This window comes from Alexandromys fortis, unplaced genomic scaffold (genome assembly GCF_014885135.2).
Source record: "Alexandromys fortis isolate MF-2015 unplaced genomic scaffold, M_Fortis_MF-2015_v1.1 scaffold_38, whole genome shotgun sequence".
Classification (NCBI taxonomy): domain Eukaryota; kingdom Metazoa; phylum Chordata; class Mammalia; order Rodentia; family Cricetidae; genus Alexandromys; species Alexandromys fortis.
Window position 1 is genome coordinate 2,536,550 of NW_026067916.1, and position 22,656 is coordinate 2,559,205.

A 22,656-nucleotide genomic window follows, 5' to 3' on the forward strand; every position below is an offset into this window, starting at 1 on the left:
TCCCTCCCTCCCTCCCTCCTTCTCTCCCTCCTTCCCTCTCTCCTTCTCTCTTCTTTTCTTTAAGACCAGGCCTCACTATGCATCCTTAGCTTGCCTGAAACTCTATATAGATCAGGTGGTTTTGCACTCACATAGATTTGCTGCGCCTGTCCCTTGGTGTGGTGCTGGGATTAAAGGCTTGAGCCACCATGCACAGCCAGTTTATGGCCTTTGTCTTCTAATGTATCCACAGCAAGCCGACAGCAACGTGGAGGCTCTTCTACGCCTATATATAATTCTGAAAGAAGCAGTTTTACTGCCAAGGTTTGAAGGTGTTCTTGTAAATCTCAGATATTGGTGAGCTCAGCCCTACCTTGGAACCCCGAAAGTTTTACTAGAAAAAGTAACTTGACATTCTGTGTTTCTTAGAAAAGGCAGGATTCCTGTGCAGTAAGTAATGTAAACTACATATTTGGAAATTCCTTTCGCTTGTTCCTTTTAATTTACTGGTCGTGGTTCATCAGTTTTTATGTGCATAAAATTTAGGTTAGCCTAATTCTCATTTAATAAAAATACTATCAGCCAGGAGGTAGTGGCACATGCCTTTAATCCCAGCACTTGGGAGGCAGAGGCAGGTGGATCTCTATGAGTTTAAGACCAGCCTAGTCTAAAGAGTGAGTTCCAGGACAGCCAGAGCTACATAAAAAAACCCTGTCTCAAAAAACAAAACATAACAAAATCAGTATCAGAATCAACATTAAACAACATAATACCCTCTGTCTGTCTTTCTGCCTCTGTTTCTGCTCCTGTATCTTCGTGTGTGTGTGTGTGTGTGTGTGTGTGTGTGTGTGTGTGTGTGTGTGCCGTGCACTGGACATATCTGGAAGGTCCATCTAAGGTACGTCAAGCATGTGTTGAGGACAAGCAAGCTCACTTTATCTCCAGCTTTTGTATCCTGTTATACTAAAGTCTCAACATTGTCAGATCTTCAAACTGTCAAGGAAGCCACGAAATCCTGATTCCTATAGGTCTTTGGATGCATTCATGTACTGTTTTTCCATAACAGCTCTATGAACATCAGCAAACAAGTTAAAAAGCAGAAAAGGAGGCTAAAAGCCGGGGGTTGTTGTATTAGGAGCAGCGGGCTACCTTCCGCCACCCGGCTAGCTTTACCCCGAAATAATTACACGGAAACTGTATTCTTTTAAACACTGCCTGGCCCATTAGTTCCATCCTCTTAACCCATTTCTAATAATCTATGTAGCACCACAAGGTGCGCTTACCAGGAAAGATCTTAACCTGCATCTGTCTGGAGTGGGAGAACCATGGCGACTCCTACTCAGCTTCTTTCTCCCGGCATTCTGTTCTGTTTACTCCGCCTACCTAATTTTATGTCCTATTAAAGGGCCAAGGCAGTTTCTTTATTTAACCAATGAAACAACAGATAGAAAGATGACCCTCCTCCATCAGGGGGTGGCTTTTAACTTCAGTTACAGTCTGAGCAATTACAAGTGTGACACAAAGCACTGACTGCACTTAGTGTGTAGCCAAACCACCACCACCACCACCACCACCACAGCAACCCAAGACCTGACACTGGAGTGAGATGTGCTGCTGGTCATATGATGGAGTTGGGTGGGGGGATGGGGGCTAGATATTAGCATAATTTCATTGAATACATGAAGTGAAAATGTTAGAGTTCAGCGACAGGAGAGAAAGCTTCTGAGTAATGATAGGGATTCTTTCCAGGCTCAGACTATCCTAGAAGTTTTACCCTCTTTCTGGAAATGTTGATATAAGAGAAAAAAAGCAGGATTTCCAGAGTTACTTTCTGGTATGTGCACATATATAATAATTCCGTGCTTGGGGCTTTCAGGAACAGTATTGGGCAGCATCGTAGAGCAGTCCTTTTGTGGGTACATGCCATCACCCTCCAGCCCCCCTCCCTTCATCTGGGTGCTCCTTTTCTTTCTCCTCCATCGATTCTTATGTGCTCCACGGGTTCTTTTCATCTCAGATCCCTGCGCTTGCTCTTGCCTTTGCCCTGGCTAGAACACTGCAGATTTCATTTCTTGCTTTATTTCCAGGCTTAGCTCGAATATATTTTCTCCGAGGGAAAGCGTTTTCTCTAAGCTTTCATGTCATAAACTCTGGCTCTGGGTGGATTGAAGAGACAGACAAGAGCAGGCATGGGCGGTGTACCATAATCCCCTCGTGTGGGAGACTGAGCCAGGAGGTTCATGAGTTAGCCTGGGCTGTGTACTGAGACCCCTGGCAGTGAGGGAGGATGAGAGTGCACGGGGGTGTTCTGGGGTTTGTGTTCATATCAGGCCCTGCTCCGGTTCTCTGAGAAATTACTCCATGAGCTTAATAGATAGTCTATAGAAGGAAGTGGAGTTCCCTGCTTCCCCAGTGAGGCACGCTGTGTCTCATTCCGGTGGCTTACCATACACGCGAGTGTATGAAGGGCCTGAGAGCCCGTGTCTCGAATAGCTGTGATGTAGTCTTTCTTGCCTACCTTCAGTCACTTCTGTTGGGGAACATCTGTTTCTGTCTTGAGTATTGTTTGGTGTTGCACAAAGTATAGTTTAGGAAAATGCTGTGCTTACATGGTTTTAATTAGTTAGAGGAAATGTCTTAGAAAGGAATGTTCTAGAAGTAATGGGAATAGCAAGCAGATTTTATTCATCTCTCTCCATGACTTGACTTCAACGTTTCAATGTTTACTTCATTTTCAGAGGATTTTCTTTATAGCCAGGTCTGGCCTAATTGCTTGTATTCTAAGCACAAGAAATGCAATTTTTTTAATGTCAGTCTCCTAATAATTTTTATTTCAAGAATTTAAAACACATGTAAAAGTTAAGACAATTCTATTATCCAAATTTAACTGTTACCAAAATTCCATATTATTTACCAATTCTTTGGCCAGACTCTTTTTAAAGTGTAATGAGAAATACTTTGCTGTTCATCTTGTGTGTGCATACTTTTCCTGGGAGGACCTAGGGGGACGGGGAGTGGAGCGGGCCTTATGAGTAGCAGATGTGGATTTGCGGTGCCCCCGAACTGTGGGCCCCAGACTCCGGGAGCATCCTCAAAGGGATGTTACTTTATCTCAGTATTATTGCTTACCAAGATGGAATTCTTGGGCAATTTGTAATACTGTGTTAATATTCACATTTGAAGAGTCAGAAATATAATCTCACACCATAAGTTTCCTTCCTTCCTATATTCATAAAAGTATGTATCATCGCCACTGCTTAATTCCAGAACCTTCCTCTCACTCCTAAAATGTGCCCAATCTCATTAGCAGTAACTTTTCACTCTTTTTTCTCCTCTAACTGTGGTTGTTATGGACACTGAATGGCCTGTTGTGCTGTATTCCTCCATACATACCACGTTTTGTTTTCCATTTATCACTTGGGGACATTTGGGCTGTCTCTACGTGCTGGCTACTGTGACTGTACTGTTGTGAACATTCATCAGTAAGTTTTTGTTGACATATGTTCTTATTTTTGGCATATATCAGGAAAATTGATCTTCCAGGACATCCCCCAACTGTATGACTGCCGGTGAGACAGCCCAGCACTTTGCAGTGTGCACTCTTTAAATCCCACCTGCGGTGCCGGGGAGTTCCACTTTCCACATCCTTTCCGATGTTATCCGTCACAGTGGCGTGGAAGTGTATATGGTCTAGACTGTCATTTCTGTAACGGTCAGTGAGTAGACACCTTTTCATGTTGATATTTGCTGTTGTATATCTTCTGTGGAGAACTGTCTTTTCAAGCACTGGCTTCTGTCTGTCTGCCTGCCTATCTTCATCTGTCCGTCCATCCATCTGTCTTTCTGTGTCCGTCCGTCCGTCCATCCATCCATCCATCCATCCATCCATCCATCCATCCATCCATCAGTCTTTTCGAGACAGGGTCTCTCTGTGTAGCTCTCGCTGTCCTGGAACTAGCTCTTGTAGTTCAGGCTGACCTCAGACCCACAGAGATCCATCTGCCTCTGCCTCCCGAGTGCTGGGATTAAAAGTGTGCACCCCCACATCTGTCTTAAGCCCTGACTTTTATCTAGGTTGCATTTATATTATTGACTCGTACTCTGTCATTGATTCTGGATGCTAGCCTTGCTTCAGAGACAAAAACTGCAAAAATCTTCTCCCATACTTTGGCTTTTCTTTTCATTCCTTGTTGATGTGCTCTGAAGCAGTAACACTTATATTTTGATTGGATCCAGCTTTCCATTGTTTCATTTAGATCGTTTGCTTTTTTTTTTTTTTTTAAAGATACAATTCATTCCTAAGAAACTATTACCAAATTTGGGATCTTGTTCATCTACACTTTTTTTTTTTCTGAGAACTTATTAGTTGTAGCCTTTATATTTAGGACAGTGATCCACTTTGAGTTCATCTTTGTATATGATGCAAAGGAAGTCCATACTATTAAGAATAAAATTTGACTTCAGCTGTAGCATGACCTAGAAAGGTCGTTATTTTCTCCTTACCTCTACCTTCTTGCCTTTCCACCCTTGTCCTAAAGCCTCCATTCTTAACGAATAATGACATAATTAATTGGTATTTGTGTAATTCAAAGTAGTAGGAATAGAATCAGAGAGAGGTCAAAGTCTCCTTATAAATGTTGATTACATTTAATTAAATGAACAACTAAGTTACAGTGGACATCTGGCGCTGTGCCTTTCTCTCCTGCTCTGTTTCTCTGACAGTGACGCCTGATCTGTTCCCTGTGGAATTCCTTCCTTACCATTTGGTTTATAAATTGTCTTTTCACAAAGAGTGGGTAGCTCAGAGATGGACGCAGACTGAGAAAGGATAATGAGAGAGAATCCAAACGAGTGTGAAAGGAAGCTGGCATAGACTAGAACTATAGAAGTCCTACCCCTCCAGGTGGACATCTGTCTGTGTATAAAGCAAACATGGAGAGACGTGTGGGCTAAGACACAGAGATACGCCTTTCTTTTTATATCATGAATAATAAAAACCCAGAGACAGATATTGGGGTTCAGGCTGGAGGTCAGAAAATCAAAGCAGCCAGCTACTGACTTTTACCTCTACCTCAGACCCAAATGGACGATCTTCCCACCACAAATCCTCAGACTGAGACTGAGCTGAGAGTTGTCTTCTCCTGTTTGATATTCCTCTGTAGTGTTGGGATTAAAGGTGTGCACCACCACTGCCAGGCCTGTTTGGCTGACTAGTGTGGCCGCTGGCATTAAAGGTGTGTACCACCACTGCCTGGCCTGTTTGGCTGACTAGTGTGTGTCTGCTTTGAGCTCCAATCTTCAGGCAAACTTTATTTATTAAAACACAATAATATGCAGGTCTAGGATGTAGCTGTGGGTGGAGCGCAGACCATTGCTGGACATCCCATATCTGTGAGTTTGCTCACTCCTTTTCAGGTGTGTTCCTGAAGGAGCTGTGACTTAACACAGACACAAGGCCAGGAGCTTAGGGCAATATGCTCTTTTCTTCCTTCATGGATTTGACCTTAGTTTGACCTTACTGTGTGGATTCAGGCGATTTCATCAAACGCATCATTTCATAGAGAAGAAAACTGAAGCCCAGTGGGCCATAGATTATGCCCAAAGTTGTGAGTTTCTTCTTCTTGGTGCATGAACATGGGTTCATGGCTTCATGAATGATGGAGTTCCTCGTGTTAAAACAGTGTTTTATTGATGTGAAAAATGTCTACAGTTGCAATTATAAAAAGTTTGGCATCAGTTTTTTTTCATGCTTTGTGGTCTGTCTTCATAATAGAAATGACAGTTGAAACATTACATTCGTGTTTAAAACAAATTATTATTTTCTTACAGATATATAAACTCACCTACATTATTATATAAAAAAGCTTGTACTGAGGAAAACCTGGGCACTAATAATCAAAAATTCATGTTCATTAAGTCACAAAATATTAATTTTGCCACTTACTGTATAGCATATTTATACTTTTGTTTTCATGGCTTCCACTAATGACACCATATGAGAGATGAATTTTAAGTGTTTTGGTTCCCACTAATTTATATCAAGGGTAGAACTTGCTTTTTAAGGCTATCTAAGACTCACTAAACTGAGCTTACAGCTGGTATATCACTCCACATACACACTGACACCCTTTATCTGATGTTCAGTGCTGATGGCATTGAGGTGACTGTATTGTCACGGGAGCAGTTGACGTCTCGACAGTCAACTTAGCCGATTCTCTTGGACCCTGGCTCCATCTTCAGATAGCCTTGTTGTGCATGATGCAGACAATATCGAATCACACAGAAGTTCCCCATGGACTTTTCTGGAAAGTCTGTGTCCAAAGTTTAAACATTATAGTTGTTTCCAGCAGAAAAATATAACACAAGATCTGGAACAAAGTCATTGGTGACTGATGGAAGCGTGGGTCAGTTAGGATAGAGTTTGGGAGGGGAGGCTGTAGTGTGGAATGTCTTGCTGGTGAGGGAGGGAGCAGGGGTCACTTGGTGGGCCTGTCAGAACTGTCTGTCTTATCAGTGCAGAGAGAAGATAGCCAGAGCTCGAGAGGGACCTTTGGCCACTAGAGGATGGCCTCACCGGAAAGGCCAGTCCACTAGAGAGTGTGAAGAGAGACTTTCTGCAGATGTAGCCGTGTTCTAGGTGAGGAGCGGAGCAAGCCGTTGAGGAACTCGGCAGCTTAATTTGCACCCGTGATTACACTTCTTGAAAATGGGAAGGTAAAGCCTGTTGTAGACTTTCACATTCAGACATTGAGGGAGGCTTTTCTTCCCAGAAGGATTAAAAAAAAAATCATAAAATGCATAATTATGGTTAGTGCAAGTATCCTTTCCAAAAACCATTTCTTGTAGACAACTTTAAAAATGGCGAGTAAAGACAACAGCTCCGTGCTTGCTCTTCTGCAGAGCGCACAGCCTCTTCCAGCCTGCATGCTGGACACTATCGGCCCTCTCCTGGCTCTGCTGTGCTGGACGGGCCACTAAAAGGTCCTCTTCTCCCCCTTTTCTGCCTGAAGGTGGAGCCCAGCCCTCTCCACTTGAGATGTGGCGATATGTAACCCAGAAGGTTTAGATAACGCTTGCCCCAGTGGTGTCCTTTGGGAGCATTTGTTGATTGTGATCCATTCTCCTAATGTGGCCGTGGCTGAGGAGGAGGCTCACCCATAACCAGTCTGGTTAGCTCAGGGACAGTCTAGGGTATGTTTTTTTTTAAAGTGCTCAGAGTCCCGTGGGTCTGGCCGTTCCTGTACACTGACTATTTTCAGATAGCTAGGGATTGTTTTCCTTAAAGCATCACCCCCCATTTCTCAGTGGATGTATTCCTGTGCCCAACTGTTGCTTCATTCATTGCAATTGTGTAACTCTCATGTTTGCATACCGAGTGTGGCCCTTGGAGCCGTCCTTTCCAAACCTGACTATCTTCTATTTAAATGTTTTGCTTTAGCCTCTGAAGATGGTGCATTGCCTTCCTCAGTGAATGCTGGCATAGGCCATGCAAAACTTTCTTTTTGTTGGTGTTAAAACAGAAATTTGGCAGTTCCTAGCAAAGTCTTAGCAGTTAACTCGGGGGTATTATGAAGCTGCGAGGAGGGACCGAATTCGGCCAGATAACCAACCAACTGTATCTGTGTTAAGCAGTTTATGCATGCATTGCTTCAAACAGCACTTTCATGAATTTTGGTCACAAATTGAATCAATTTAATGTACCCGTGCAATTTATTCTCTTTTCTACAAAGCAAACAGCTATATAAATGGTCACCAATTTCCTATATCGATTAAGTGTCAGCCTTCTTTCTAGAAATATCTTATATAAAGAAGATCTTACAGTGATATGATCCGAAGATTGTAAAAACACACAAAACGAAAATGGCCGACGTTTCCTGTGGCTCCCCTGACCTCGAGTCCACTCATCGATTTCCTTAAACCCTACTTACCTTCATGAACGATTTTAGATTGCTTATCACGAAAGCTCCTTTAAACAAGACCTGGAGCTAAGCACAGGGAGAAAACCAGAAGAGTGGCAAAGAAGGCAAGCAAGGGGGCTAGGCAGGGGCCTGTGAGGCTGTCTGGCTCTCCTGGAAGGTACTGCGGACCTAACCAACAGCAGTACATTTGCCCACTTACAAGGAGAGGTTTCCTGAGCACCCACCATATACCTGGGCCTCGGGGGCACCGGTGTGCGGTGATCTGCTTAACAGCAGACACAGTTCCTTTGTCAACTTTGCATTTTAGTGAAGAGAAAGGTTTTGAAGCCGTGCTGTCTACGTAGTGTGTTAGAAGTAGTCCTTAAGAAGAGAAGGATAAGAGGAGACAGGTGGTGGTGGTGGTCCAGGAGCGCATCCCTGAGAAGTGGGTGTTAGCTAAATGCCACAGGCTGAGGGGAACGTTGGAGCGCCAGAAGAGCAAGCCCTGCAGAAGGGGCAGCCAGGGCACAGGCCCTGATGTGCTCGTAGGAGGGGGTGGCATGTGCTGGTGGAGTGAGTGAGGAGAGAGTGACCAGAAGAGGTTGTCATGGCCGCTTGCAGCTGAGGATCAGTTAGAGCCATGTCAGGTTCTTTAAGTAAAAAAAGTACCAAGGCTCACATAAAACCGGGAACCAGCCCTATCATCCTTAAAAAACATCCCCTCTAGTTGTGTATGAAATTTGCTTTATTAATGTGCTTCGAGTTTCCAATATTTTTTTAAGAAATGAAGTGATAACTATGTGTTCAGATATATGTGTTTATCATCATTTCTTTTATAGTTTCTTAGATATTTCAGCATGTGCTTCTAAATTTGATGCATTGCTGTTTAATAGGAAGCAAGTAACAGAAGATCTCCCTAGATCCACTGGCCTAACGAATCCTTAAATGCCCACTGTAACAAGATGAGATGGTGGACTTTGTCCATTTACTCATGTTCCGACAGTCTCGACTGCTTCTGCTGACCCTGAAGCTTCCCTGTATTCGTCCACCCTCACCCCAATGTTATCCAGTCCCTAAAACCTTACGGTGAAGCTTGGGCGGCTGTAACAGCCATGTCAGATCCACTCTAAATCCTCCTGGTCTTCTTCTGGACAAGTGCGCTTTAAAACCATGCTCTCACAGTCCTGTGATCATTTTCAAAGTTTTCTTGTGTTGTAGGCTGTTTCCTGTTTAAAGCCCAGTGGGGTGCTGTTTTAAAACTTGTGATTCCAGTTCTGTCGTGAAAGTACAGCCTCCTAGCCACTTAAAGGAGGTCTCCTTTTCATAGCTACTAAAAGGGAAACCTCTGAGGGGCTCCGCCTTTCGTAGGCGATGGGAGAGAATACATAGTGTGCTCTGCTGAGAGCTGCTCTTCCGTAACAAATAGCCCACTCATAGACGCATGCGTGATCAAGCCCGTATCCTCGGAAACTCATGTAGTGCTTAAGATTGGGTGTTTTCCCATTTGCTTAACATTTGCGAATCTTATGCCTTTGTGTCATGGAAGTTGGGGATGGGACCAAGTATTGAGAAGGTCAGGTCTCTATGGGTTATGCACCAATGCCCTATTTCCGGGAGGATTATTGCTTTAGGTTGCCAGGGAAATGGGTTAGGAGGATGCCCACTGGTGCCAGCTGTGTGGCTGGCAGGCAGCTGGTCCCTGGGTGTCTCTTGGGCAGAGTCAACAGTTGGGTCAGAGTGGCTGTGACTCAGCGAGTGTAAACATTTGCTTAGTTTAAATGATTAGTGGAGCCCCTGCCTAGTTATTAGCTGATGATAAGGGTAGCGTGGAGGCCAGCCGCCGTTCCTCCCTGCTGGCGAGCACTGCCGGTAGATGCTTTTGACCAGCTGTCCAGGGAGCCCGTTTGTGTTTTATAGAGTAGCAGGTGAAACCGTAGTGTTATGATGAAATGAAGTGGGCACTGAGAAGGACCAGTAGAGGGGGAAGGGTGCAAGTTGTTTGCCCGACTCAGGCTGTTGAGCAGCCCTCTCACACAGGTAGGCACAGGAACAAAAGAACCCGTCCCAAAGCTTTAGAAGAAGAGAGGAAGAGGGAAGCATTACCGCCTGTATTATGATGGCTTTGGGCTTCGGTCTCCCCCACTAGGGTGGAGGTGTTCATGCTTGTTCATGACAGGAGCTGAAAGGCAAACCGTATTTCTCTCTTTCATGTCCCTCTTCAGGCTGATGGTAAGGTGGTACTTTGATAGGTTTTTGTAAGCCTTTGGCATACAATCCGACTTTCTATCCATTTAGAAGTGCTGGATGGGTATGGGATTTAATGAAGGATTGTATAGGCGTAGAAGTTCTCCCTGGTTCCTCACCCATTTGTCATTGTTAGTGTGTGTCTCTTATGTCCGTGTTCGGAATGCAGACACAGCTCAATGCCTTGAGAAAGGCAGGCAGATTTCTCTATTCAAGGTAAAAGGGTCAGGAGAGCGACAGTCACTGAGATGTAAATGTCTTAAAGGAATTACATTGGGAGGAGTTGTAACAAAAGTAGGGAGCAGCTCTTCAGGAATGTGTGTGGCTCAGTGATTTGTGATCAGCTCAAAATCTGTTAACTGATTGCAATTTGAATTAAAGTAAGTTGAGCTGTATAGTCGAACAGAATGTTTCAAAGTTTATTACTTCAAACACTTTTTTTTTATAATTGACCCAAAACATTTCTATTTATGTTTTCTCATAATACTAATGACTTGTTGGGACAGGCAGTGTACTGTCTCTTTAATGGCCTATAGTGGCGGTTATCCTCACGGAATAAAGGTGATTTTGTTAAATTGTTCAGCATATGTTTCTCCCGAGGATCTCTTGAAACACCAGCTTCCAGAGCAGTTTACTTTAGAGGAGTGTTATAGCTAAGACAAGGGTGATAGCACATACCTATAATCTTAACGCTTGACAGGCACTTTTAGCCTGGGTTTCTATTGCTGTGTCGAAACACCATCACCAAAAAGCAAGTTGAGGAGGAAAGGGTTTATCAGACTTACACTTGAGCATCACTGTTCATCACTGAAGGAAGTCAGGACAGGAACTCAAAACAGGGCAGGATCCTGGAGGCAGGACCTGATGCAGAGCCTTAGAGGGGAGCTGCTTACTGGTTTGCTTCCATGATTTGCACAACCTGCTTCCATGCAGAATCCAGGACCACCTGCCTAGGGATGGTGCCACACACCAGGGGCTGTACCCTCCCCCATTGATCACTAATGGAGAAAATGCCTTATAGCTGGATCTCAGGGAGGCATTTTGTCAACTGAGGCTCCTTCCTCTCTGATGACTCTGGCTTGTGTCGAGTTGACAAACATCAGCCAGTCCAGCAGACAGACATGAAGATCACAAGTTGTGTAGCAGTGGAGTGTTTTAATATTATGAAATACTGCCTCGGCTAATGGCACTAGGAAGGCATCAGTTTATATCTTCCTTGGATTTTGCAACAGTCTCTTCAGATGAATTTATGAAACAGTTTCCAATGTTCAATTAAAAATACTCAGTTTATTTGAACATTATGTTAGGTTACCAAATATTCAATATAATTCAATTTGTTATCTTTGACACAATTGTGCATAGAAGAACCCCATATCTGCATCCATTGGGGACATAAAATCCAGCATGAATAATAAATTTAGAACCACAGTATAGAAGAAGCTGGGGTCAGAGGGAATGAGTTTTCATTTGTCTTGCACTCAGTGACATGGCAGGACAGTGGAAGGCTACTGTGTAGCTTAATCTGGTCCCTCCGGATGACTCCTTACGACTTACAGCAGAATGTTGCCCTACATGTCTCCTTGCACGTACTACACACGCACCGTGATCCACATCAGCTGCCGGAGTGTTTGCAGACTTCGGTTCCTGTGGCTCTTAGGGGGAGAAGAACTGATTTTATCATTGTTTTTATCTGCATATTTTTTTTTGTACTCTAAACACCATTGTGATCCCGAATTAGAAGACAAAAGAACTCATTTCTCATGGTTTGAAACTTTGTGGGGCCAACCCAAACCCAGTTTTCTATGTCGTTGTGTTTTAGAACATGGTTTTGTATACGGTCCAGTGTTTTCCAAGCTCTGCTGGAAAGTTAAATCATCTCTTCCATGGATTCTGTGACGAGACAAACTCTGTATTGTTGTCATATACAGGTTTGAAGATGTAGGGTGCTTTTTTGTTTGTTTGTTTAACAAGAGAACATAAGCCAGCTCTTAAATTTTCTTTTACTGGGGATCGAACCCAAGGTACTACTTTCTACTGAGTTTTTAAGTGAAGCAATGTAATTAAAACTTGACCATTTAAGACACATATTTCAAATACTGTCTGTGTATTACCCCATTTCAGACATTTCTGCCCTGTGGTAAGATGGGTTGTCTACAAGGAAGCAGGGAGACTTTTCATCCCTTTGCCAGTCTGCCCATCTGGGACAGTTCACAAAGTTCTTAGTAGCCACTTGAGACGCATTTTCAGTACATGCTTGTTGGTAGGTGTGGCTCCTGATGGACCTTTGTCTCCACTCCCTCTGGGAGCCTGGACTGTGGCGTGAGTACCATGGATACCTGTGCCGTGGTCGCCCTGTCTGCCAAGTGGCAGATTTATGACCATTACACTTGCATCTGTAACAAGAATGTAACCTTTCATGCGGCTTGGGTTGCTTCATTTTCCTGTGTATTAGGCAGAGACTGCATCTGCCATGGGGGGCTGTCACCTATAGTCACAGTGGGATTTTCCCCTTTAGTTAATTCTGAGAACGTCCTCACAGACACACATTAATTAGGTGTGTCTCTTAGGAGAGTCTAAATCAAGTCAGCTTGACAATGAAGAGTAACTTACAGACATAAGTGAGAGAGAAACAAATGAAAATCTAAGGACACAAAGAAAGGAAGTGATTGTTTCTGTAGAAATAAATGAGTTGGAAACAGGATTCAGGTGTGTTATGAATTTTATTTTCGTCTTGCCTCAGTTGCAGAAGAGACAACACTATAGACAGGACAGAGTTCAGAGACAGTCTCAGCATGTGTGGTCCAGCCCCCAGGGACACTACAGACCTGAGCCACTACATCTGGCCAGTCTTTAAATCATCCTTTTTGAAATTTAATATTGGAATTTATAGGTGGCGGTTTATAATTTTGGTTAAAATGGGAGGTGGGAGGAGCCTGAATTTCTAGACTGTTTGCAGGAAAATCTTGCCACCACAGAAAGTCTGTTAGAGTCAGAGGTCAGGGAGAACTTGAGTGGACCAACATCCTTTGGGCCTTTGCACTAGTCAACTTGTGCGGCTGTGATTGTGTGAACAGGTCTGCACGGGATCACGTCAGCCAGCATTCTAGCACGGAGAGCAAGGAAGGGGCCATGGCGCGGGAGGGGAAGGGGTCATGAACCTCCACACCTCACTGAAGAGCTGTGAGGTTGATGCTTTCTTGGGGGTGGGTTGAGGCTTTTTTAAGGGTATAGCTCCTGGTAGGCCCACACTCTAGTGGATGACCCCATATCATGAGTTTGTGGGCAACACAATTGGATTCCATGGGTTAAAAAAAAAGAGGACATGACGGTTGGGGGACGGGGAGGAGAGGGTGGATTTGTTCAGTGAGACAGGAGGAGAGGGGATCTGTGTGGAAGTAATTGTAGAGGCGAAGAATTGGGGGTGAATATAATCAAAATACCTAAAATTTGCAAAGAATAAAATATTAAAAATAAAGGTAAAATGTGATGTATTATATTTATAATATTCTATTATTTATATAATTGTCTTTAAAGATATATTAAATTTCTTAAAATCAAGAGTGTTTTTTTTTTTTGGTAAGGTCCCCATGGACAGAATAAAAAAAACTTACTCAAATTAAAGAAAAAAAGGATTCTTGAGTGAATTATGTGCAACGAAACATAAAAGACATTTGCAATAATCTAGTTTTTATGTCCACTTTAAATGATACTTTGGTCGCGTCCTCTCAGTACTGGTGTTCACTGTACTGTGGTGTCTTATAACTTTATGCCTGTACCAGTTTCCTGTGGTCTGGTTCTCCTGACTTTATATTTGCCCCAACCATGTGTCATTTTTAATCATTTACTTAGAAGCCTAGGAGGCAAAGTTTACATTTCTCTATCTAGCCAAAAAAAAAAAAAAAAAAAAAAAAAAAAGATGATAATAATGTAGACAAGTCTTCAGGGGGAATATATGAATTATTGTTTTGTTTGTGTTTTTTGATACAGGGTTTCAAGGTTTCTTTGTATAGTCCTGTAACTTGCTCTCTAGAACAGACTGGTCTCAAACTCGGAGACCCACCTGCCCCTGCCTCACAGATTCTGAGATTAAAGGCGTATGACAACACCACCACCTGGCTCTGCTCCTATCCTTTCTCCCCCCCCTTCTTTCCTGCCTCCCTCCTTTCTTTTTTCTTTTTGATTTGTATTTGTAAAAGATTAGTTTTCCTGAAAAAAATCTTAAGTGTTTAAAAACTTTTTTTTGTAAGTTATTTCAACTTGTGTAAAACTTTACAAAGACCATTAAAGTATCCCCTTCCACTGTTTTTTTCTGTCCTCTCTCATTTTTCCCGCCTCCTCTCTAGTTCCTCCATCTATCTGCCTACCTGTCTATCATCATCATCATCGTCCTGTCTGTGCAGTGTGTGTGTGTGTGTGTACACAGGCACACACATTTATACACAGTCTTAGACCTGAGAGTAAGCTGTATATAAGATAGTGTGTGTGATCTCTTACGCTGTCAACTTCAGTATACTTCACACGGATCGAATACTTTTGCTCTAATACATGGCTTATTTCCTGATTTTGTCATCTCACCTAACGAATAGTGTTGCATGGCATTGTCTCACCCCAGGGAAGACCCAAGCCTAGAATCATATATTATATTTACTTGGCTACGTAGTTTTGGCTCCTTGGGTCGAATGCAGTTCTTCAGCTTCTATATTTAAGACATTGGCATTTCTAGGTGGAGCTGTTTTTTTGTTTTTAATAGACTGCTGCTCCATGCCATGTTTGTACTGCTTCCTCCTATGTAGATTTGTTTATGCATTTGCAGTAGAATGCTGTCACTGACATGCTCTTGGGCTTCTGCCTCTGTGGGCACATGATACTCATCCGCACCTCAGACTTGATGCCGATTGACCATTTGTTAGTGTCCGTAGACCGTGTGTGGGGAGATTCATTCACTACAGATGCATGGGTCCCCATGAACGTATCTTCCCCAGACCTACAGCTAGCATTCACTGATTATTTACTCAGGTGCTTACAGGCCACGAGGTTTGCCCTCATGATACAGGCTTCCTGGAGTAAGCAGCCACCTTCGTCCGTCCATCCATCCATCCATCCATCCATCATCCATCCACCCACCTATCCATCTACCCATTCATACAGCCACCCACCCATCCATCCGTCCACCTACGTATCCACCCATCCTCTATCCATGCTCCCATCCATCCATCCATCCATCCATCCATCCATCCATCCACCCACCCACCCACCCATCCATCCATCCATCCATCCATCCATCCATCCATCCATCCACCCATCCATCCACCCATTCATCCATCCACCCAGCCACCCACTCACACATCCATCCATCCATCCATTGCACAATGCATGTTTGCTTTCAAATTCCAGTTATAGTTATAGACATATGTATACACACAAATCGTCTCTACTTTTTAATGTGTTCTTGTTTATATTGTCTACGTTTCTATAGTAAAGTTTCTGAGAAGCTTTATCAACTTGTCATTTCAAAATTACTCGACCACAAAGCCGCTCTGTCTTTTCTAGTGATGCTCTGAGATGCTTCTCCTCTCGACAGCAGCTTTTCTGCTGGTGGACGTCCTCCCGTGGAATGATTGGAACCGTTTTCTTAATGTCGCTTCATTATGTTAAAAACAAAACCCCTTCTTTTCATGACTAGCTGACTTTTCTCAGTGGGCAAGTGCTGGACCCAGGCCCTGTGGGCTGGTGCTCTGAGTCTTCCACAGGCCCGGACCCACAGCACAACCTATTTTGTTTTTAAAATAACAGTTTTGAAAATTAGCAAATGCTCCTCTAGATGCTGCGATTATTTTCTGATTGACCTTTTATTGTACTAAAATACTTTATATATTTTCCTAAATCTGAGTAGCCTTAATTAAACATTCTCCGTGTTAAACTTGGTTTGCTTGTGTATTGTAACTTTTGTTTCTAATTAATTTATAATGAGGCTGAACTACAAGAGCAGACAAATCATTTGTCATTTGTGTGTGTAGTCAGTTTTTATCTTTTGCCAATTATTGTATTGAGAAAGTAATTTTTTTCTCTTGAGAGCCTGTTGTATTGGCAGGGATAATAATCTTTGTTATATACATGTCTATAACATGCATTCTTTGCCATTTTATCACAGTTATTTCACATATATGTTTTATATACACATTCTTTTTTCACATTTATCTAATCTTTGAATATTATGGTTCCTGAGGTTTGGTTTATATGATAGAAGTTTTTCCCGTACTGAAATGAGAAAAATATTCAGCCATGTTTTCTTCTGGTAGTTTCCTTAGTTTTTTTTTTTATTTATTTAAAGTGATTTACTTAATAATTTGTTTTCTTTTTTATTTTCATTTTTATTTTTTATCATGTAGATTTCTTACAAATACTTAATACCTGGTATTTATGTTTTTTTCTTATTTTTAAAATAGCATTTTTAATTTTTACGTCATATTTTGATCATATTTACTCCCCCATCTTCACTCCTCCAAGATTTCCCCTTTCCACCTGATTTTCCTCCCTGCCCAACTTTGGGTCTTGCTCTTCCTCCTACAGCTCTCTGATTCTCTTTTCTGTGGCAGTGCCCCGGGGAGTGGGGGCCTGCCCAGAGTGTGAGCAATCTACACAGTGACTGTCTTTTACCCAGACATCACCAGATGCCAGCAGTTCCTCAGCTAGTGCTGGGACTTCCTTCCCACTTCCCCTGCTGCAGATTTGTTTGGCTTGTGGTAGGGGGTCTTGTGGATGCTGTCGTGGTTGCTTTGAGTTTGTTCGGGGTCTTGCGGTTGCTGTAACAGTCGCTGTGAGTTCATATAGGCAGCCCTGATATATTCAGAAAATACCATTTGCTTGGATTTACCCAGGATTCCTGGCTCTCCAACCTTTCTACCCTGTCTCTAGAAGATCCCTGAGTCTTGGAGGGATGGATATGGTATGTACACACCCCATTTAGGGTTGGGCACTCCACAGTTTCCTGTAGTCTGAAGTCTGCCCAGGGGATGTTCTCCGTATTAATTGCCATTTCCTACTTCTCTGAAAAGGACTGAGAGACACTGACGATTCCTCTTATTCCGTTATATTTCTTTTTGAAAATATTGATACACAAGAAAGCACAGCATACTGTGTATCTTTGGGAAAATTGCCTGTTCCACTGGTCTGGTTTTTAAACTGGGTAAGATTGTAGCGTTGTCAAGGGGAGTGTTCAACACTAAGACCCGACCCTGTTTTAAAGATGTTAGTGTATAGCTCTCAGTTGATGAATAGCGTCCCTACTGCTGAGATCTCTTCAGTGTCTGTGAGCTGTTGAATTTTCTTCCTGTCTTTAGCAGTGTTTTTGGTTGACTTTAGTTTTGAAATGTCCACCCATTCGTCCCTAAATCAACTTTTGCCTTCTCTTTCCCCTCATGTAAGAGTTTAAGAATACCTTTCAGGGCCAGTTTAATCCAGGAGAAAGGAGCTTGGGGTCATCACCATTTTCTGTCACCTTCAACTTAACTGATCAAAAATGTTATCTATATTGGAAAATCAACTTAAATATGCAACTTGGTGGTGTTTGCTTTATTGATGCAAGAGATGGTCTGTAAATTTTGTTCAGAATGGATAGAATTCTAACACTGTATTAGTAAAGGCTGTGTTTTCACAGTGTATGCCACTTCCTTGTGTAAATGCTGGTGAACACTGCCAAGTCAGTGAACCAACCATAAATTATACGGTGCATGTGGGGCAAGCCAGGTGCGTACCTGTCATTATTTTCTAAAAATAAGAGCTCCCGGGAAATGATGAATCCAAATTGCAACTCTTGGCCATTAACCTCGAGTTTTTGAGAGCATTAGTGGATTTTTTTTTTTTTTTTTTTTTGGTTTGGAGTTTTCTATGCATGCAACATTCTGACGTACCCAAGCTTAGTTGTGAGTAATGCGGTTCCAGGACAGCGTATGACCAGGAACAGACCAGAAACTCCAGCAAGAGCAGCTTGTGAGCTAGTCTCCCTGGCAGCATAAAGAATTAAAAATCCACTCGTCCTGACAGCCTCTAAATAAGCGAATGCATGGTCCAGTTATGAGTGATTTTTGCAGAGCAGCTGCACCGTATAAAATTCAGAACTATCAGCTAGACTAGTCCACCCATTCGGCCATTTCCTCTCCACAGTCCCAATGGGCTACAGAGAACCAGGTGACCACGAGGGGTGGGGAGGTTTAGGAGAGGCCTGCAGTTACGAACATTAGCTGCAGTTGTGTTTACACGAGTCCATGTAGAAGACCTCCTCGAGCCTGCTGCGACTGACTGAATCAGGCCGATCTGGTGGGAAGAGACTTGGTACCACTGCGCTCAGGGCAGCTGAGCAAAGCAAGAACTGGGTTGGGGGGGAGGGTGCTACCCAGAGGACATTACTCACTGTGAGTCGGGTTTTGCTGGCCAGAAGGGGCCAAGTAAGGTTCTTTGCCGGAGCAGAGGATAAGGGGGAATGCAGTCATTGAAAGGAGAAATAATTATGGGGTTCGGGGAGCAGCACTGCCCTTTATACACAGTGTGGGAGGAGGTAGGAAAGGGAACGGGATTGCTACCTTGTAGAAGGTTTTGATACCCAGGCAGGAAATTTTTACCCACGGTCCTTGGGGCCAAGGGTCCCCGTAACCTTAAAAAGGCCCTTATTTAAAACAAGATATCTCTTTAAAAATAGCTAACCTTTGCTCCCCAAAGGAACTTAAAACAGGATGGAGTTATTAGTCCTGGAGAGACTTAGGTTATAAAAGCCACCTAGAGACACCCTGAGGAATGCCCTTGGGACGTGGTGGCAGTTTTCTCCCATGGTGATATAAACTAGGAACAATTATTGAAGCTACAGCAATGGCAGCTGCTTCAGGACAGAGGATGGAGTCAGTAAATACTGGTTCAAGGCAGCGGTCAGATTTGACTGCTGAGAAATGTGACTCAGAATTACCTCCCCCTCTGTCTGTCTGTCTGTCTTCCGTAAATCAGTGCTCACAGTATATGGACGACAGAATACAAAGGGAAAGGCCATGACTTCTAGGGAACTGTGGAGTAAAGTTGAAGAGACGAAGGCTGGGCTGCGGTGGTCATAGCAGTCAGAGTCCACATGTTTAAAACACCCCCGTGGGCCACCCCTGCACTGAAAATGAGGGCAGAGAATGATTGCTTCAGAGATTTTTCTCTGGAATCCAATATCTGCTTTTGACACCGGGGATCAGTCATAGACCAGCGGATGCAGATTCCTAGTGGAAGTCAGCAATGGTACCCTACAAAAAAAGGAGGGGCTGGGAACGTGGAAGGAAATAAATGGCATGTTTTGCAATTATATAAAAAAAACCTAACCATAACACTTGGTTTGTATTCCTAGGACACAATTAGCCTTCCATAAATATCATTATAAAATTATGCAGTTAAAAATCTGTTTAGTTATTTCTGCCTGATAACAAATTGTTATTATTTAAGAAATATGTGGAAATGACTTAACAGTCATGCATATTTAAGCATGAAGTCAGGAATTCTTGACAGTGTAACTGATTTAACAACAACAAATAAAAGTAAACTGGAAAACAAACATTTTTTTTGTGGTGCCTTTCAAGTGCAAATGTGTCCAGTGGTAATTCAATAACGACTCACCGTAGTGTCCCGGTGGTGTTGTGACCTAAACTGAGCTTCCTGAGACTGCAGGCATAATCAGTGCTGACTTCAGACAGTTTTAAGTAGCATTCATGTGAGCAAACAGCGGTTGCAACGATGATATCACTCCGTCAGCCCGGAGCCTGTAGTGAAATTGGCAGCCTTTCCCTTCCCTGTCCTTCATCCCACACACCCACAACTGTGCTTTTAAAATCTACCTGGCTGGCGCACAGTGGCTGCACTGCACATGAGACTGGTTCCTGGCTTCCCCTGTTTCTCTTAGTGGAGTTTGAGCTCTGCCAAGCTCCACTCTCGCCTCCAGGGCCTTAGATCTCAGTCAGCTGAAAGTTGGGGTATGGTACCAGCGTGGTATTTGTGCAATCATCTGGATTTCTGGTGCACAAGGACAACCAGTATGGCTCCATGCGGTTGGAGGAGTGGAGAGAGACATGTGCAGTTCTTGAAGAGACTTGTGGGTACTCTCAGGACCCACAGATGTTGCTGCTGGTGGCTTTCCTGATTGCTTTGGCCTTAGAACATAAGGGTTTTGCTTTCGGTTTGATTACACCTGGCTTCATCACCAACATCCCTTGTTGTTTTGTGTATGGATCTAAGGGGTTGTCTGGGAGGCTGGATGAGAACAGAGAACCCCTTACATTGTTGAGCAGAAACCTGCAGACGATGGAGAAGTCTTAGAGATGGCAATGCTCTGTTAACTGAGTTGTGGTCTGTGAAGCCTTGCTTTAGGAGCTGTTACAAACACCATTTCCCCATGCTGGTCCTCGAGGATCAGTGGTGGGCATTTTCCCATGCTGACCCTGGAGGAGCCGTGTGGGCAGTTTGGTTTGTCAACCTAGAATACTTTAGTTGCTCTCTAAAAACTTTCTTTGGTTGTTGGGGAGAGATGGTTTTTGTATAATCGAAGTTGACATAACTGGGCAGAATTTGACTTCAACATGACCTATGAAAAAAATGTATGTATGATTTGCTCAGGTTATTTTGAAAGCATTAAACAAAAATTATCTACATTTGAATTACTGTTTAGGAAAGTTCTATGAGTTTGTAATTGGTTGGTAAATGAATGAAAGAATTTAGAAGTTGCTAATAAATTCAGAATATTTTTTCTGATGACCCAATGGAAAGGAAGGGGAGGTTTTAGTCTCTGAGGAAATGTTTATACATTTTTATATTCCTGGTTGTCCTTAAGACTTATAGATGACTTACATGGCTACTGGGTTGATGCCTGAACCTACATCTTAAGTTTTTTAGGTTAAAAAAAATTAATGTATTTTGTTTACATACATACACACACACTGGGGGAGGGAGGAGAGGAAAAACATAAGAATCTAATCATTTTTTCCCACAGGATCTTAATTTGTTTTTTGTTGTAATTGAGAGATTGTGTAACCGTGAAGCTCTGCTGGCCCAATGCTGTATTTAAACTAGGTTGGCCTTGAACTCACGAAATCTGATTGCTTCTGCCTCCTGATTGCTGGAATCAGAGGTTGGTGTCTTAATTTCAAATGAAGTGATATGTTCTCCAAAAATGTAAGTCTATAGCTCAGGTCTGCTGTAGAAGGGAAAGACAGTGAAGAACTTGGAACTGGTTGTTTCAGAAAGGGAAAGTCACGGGACAGTGAGGGGTGTGAGCTCTCGGGTCAGGTGGCATGGATTTGAGTTGTAACTCTAGCTGGTTCCTATTGAAGTGGCTCATTTTCTCAGTGTCCTACTTTTCTTATCTTCAAAATGGAATTAACAATAGTGCCTACCGAGCTCACATCGTTATTCTACCGGGTATTTAGTATTGCAGTACTCATAAAATGCGTTTGGCAGTTCCCATTATTATTATTTGCAATCGTTACTAAATATTCCTGTTTCCTTAAATTTCTTCAGTTTTAGGTTATAAAGGATTTAATTAACTATACAAAATACCACAACTTAGTTTCCCTCATCTTAAATAGAAGTCTCCTTAGAAACACTGACCCCAGAGTCATAGTGCGGCTTCTCTCACGCTGTGACATTCTGTAACTTCAGAATTCGGACCCTGACGTTGCGTCATTCTAGGAGACAGCACAAGCGTTGCTTCAAGTTGTAGCTAACTCAGAATTAAAACACCGGTACAACGAATGTGTGGAATCATTTATATAGCTATAATTAAGCTGCTTTTCTATCTAGATACTGTTGAGAGCAAAAAAAAGTATCAAAATTACACTGATTGCAGCTCCTTTCCCAAAGATCACTTTAGAAGTTAAGAAAAAAATAAAACAAATAATATGTAAGTTATAATTATGACTACTGCTCTCTTGGCCCTCAGGTTCCATTTGCGTGCTCTGTATTGTGAGTTTTTAAAACATCATTATAATTACTTAAAACTGCCTTTTTAAACTTGAAAATGTACTCTTAATGGATTATATCATTGCGTGTGTGTTTGTCTCTGTTCTGGACCATGAGGATTAAGCAGTGGATGAATCCGATGAAAGCACCCCCTCCTGGAACTCAGCTGTGGAGTGAGGCAGGCAGTAGCACCCAGGACTCATAGAAGGGGTACTTCTGTAGACATGAGGCCAGGAGGGCTAAGGCGTGGAGATGCCGGGGAGCTTAGGATTTCCAGCAGCAGTAAGGGGCCACTGTTAGTGGAACATGGTGAGCAAGGGGGAAGGCTATCGGAATAAAGTCAGAAGCGTATCCTACATTGTATACACGGCAGGCTGCTCTACTGCAGCATCAACGTAGGAGACAAGAACTGTGAGAAGGTCGGATTGTAGCCTGCCTCTTTCAGAAGATGCTACCCTGGGAAGTAAGGCCCCCGTGGTCGGATGAACATCAGGCCACTTATTCCTCCACCTCCTGCAATGCTCAAGGGACAAGGTTAAGAATCGTCCTGTGGTGTGGTTTT

General features: G+C 42.9%; 1 protein-coding gene across 8 annotated transcripts in view; it reads left to right on the plus strand.

The window, feature by feature from the left end:
• Cdk14 (cyclin dependent kinase 14) overlaps positions 1-22,656 on the plus strand; it is a 575,534-nt gene that overhangs the window by 56,199 nt on the left and 496,679 nt on the right. The window contains exon 1 of one of the 8 annotated variants that reach the window (XM_050139709.1): positions 6,561-6,693. The exons of the other annotated variants lie outside the window; for them this stretch is intronic. The gene's annotated coding sequence lies outside the window, so the exon portion shown is untranslated. Of the gene's footprint in view, positions 1-6,560; positions 6,694-22,656 lie in introns of those variants that run through there. 8 annotated transcript variants of the gene reach the window in all.